Consider the following 1531-nt stretch of genomic DNA (forward strand, 5'->3'; position numbering starts at 1 on the left):
ATCATCATAATAATATAAATACGGTATAAACATTCATTTCATTGTATAATATTAATATTTTTTTCATATATAAAAAATGAGCCACAAAAGGCGTTACGTTACGTCGGCTTTTTATCCTGGATTTGTAGCGGTTTTAACCTTTATGAGATATCGAGATCTCCAACTACAATACACACGAGGATTTGTGCTATATATGCAATCTAAAGTTAAGGGTGTGCATGGTTCAGTTTTTTCATAAACTGAACTGAAACTGCACTAAACTATTTTAAATGGTTTAGAAACTGAACCAAACTTCCCAATTCCTTCCTCTCTCTCTCTCGTCCCTTCTCTCTTCTTCTTCTCTCTCTCTCTCTCCCTCCTTTTCCTCGCTCTCCCCTTTTTTCTCTCTCTCTCTCCTCTCCCTCATCTCTCTCTCCCCCTCTTTCTTCCTCTCTCTCTCTCTCCTTCTCCTCTTTCTTACCCTCCTCTCTCTCTCTCTCTTTTCTCTCGCTCTCTCTATGTCTTTTCTTTTTCTCCCCTCTCCCTTGCTCTCCCTCCCTTCCCGCTTCTCTCTCTCTCTCTCCCATTTTGTTTCTCTCTCTCCCTCCCCCTCTTTTCCCTCTCCTATTTTCTTTCTCTCTCTCCTCTCCCTCCTTTCTCTTTCTCCCTCCCTTCTCTCTTCCTCTTTCTCTCTGTCTCTCTCTCTCTCTCCTTTTTTTCCTTTTCTCTCTTTCTCTCTCCTATTTCTTTCTCCCCCTTCCCTTATTTCTCTCTCTCTTTCTCCTCTTTCTTTCCTTCCCTTCCTTTCTCTCTTTTCTATTTCTCTCTCAACCTTCTCTCACTCTATATCCCTCTTCTCTCTCTCCCCCTCTTTTCTCCAAAATAAGAGAGAGAGAAGGTTGAGAGAGAAAGAGAAGAGGGGGAGAAGAGAGAGAAAAGGGAGAAAGAGAGAGAGAAGAGAGAAAGAGAGAGAGAGGGATATAGAGTGAGAGAAGGTTGAGAGAGAAAGAGAAAAGAGAGAAAAGAAGGGAAGGAAAGAATTAAAAGAGGAGAAAGAGAGAGAGGAGTGCGAAGAAAGAGAGAGAAGAGGAGAGAGAAATAAGGGGAAGGGGGAGAGAGAAATAGGAGAGAGAAAGAGAGAAAAGGAAAAAAAGGAGAGAGAGAGAGAGAGAGAAAAAGAGAAAGAGAGAAGGGAGGGAGAGAGAGAAAGAAAATGGGAGAGGGAAAAGAGGGAGAGAGAGAGAAAAGAGGAAGAGAGAGAGAAAAACAAAATAGGAGAGAGAGAGAGAGAGAAGGGAGAAGGGAGGGAGAGCAAGGGAGAGGGGAGAAAAAGGAAGGACATGGAGAGAGAGCGAGAGGAAAAAGAGAGAGAGAGGAGGGTAAGAAAGAGGAGAAGGAGAGAGAGAGAGGAAGAAAGAGGGGAGAGAGAGGAGGGAGAGGAGAGAGAGAGAAAAAAGGGGAGAGCGAGGAAAAGGAGGGAGAGAGAGAGAGAGAGAGAGAGAGAGAAGAAGAGAGAAGGGACGAGAGAGAGAGAGAGAGAGGAAGGAATTGG

Source organism: Arachis ipaensis, chromosome B04, assembly GCF_000816755.2.
Source record: "Arachis ipaensis cultivar K30076 chromosome B04, Araip1.1, whole genome shotgun sequence".
Taxonomy (NCBI): Eukaryota; Viridiplantae; Streptophyta; class Magnoliopsida; order Fabales; family Fabaceae; genus Arachis; species Arachis ipaensis.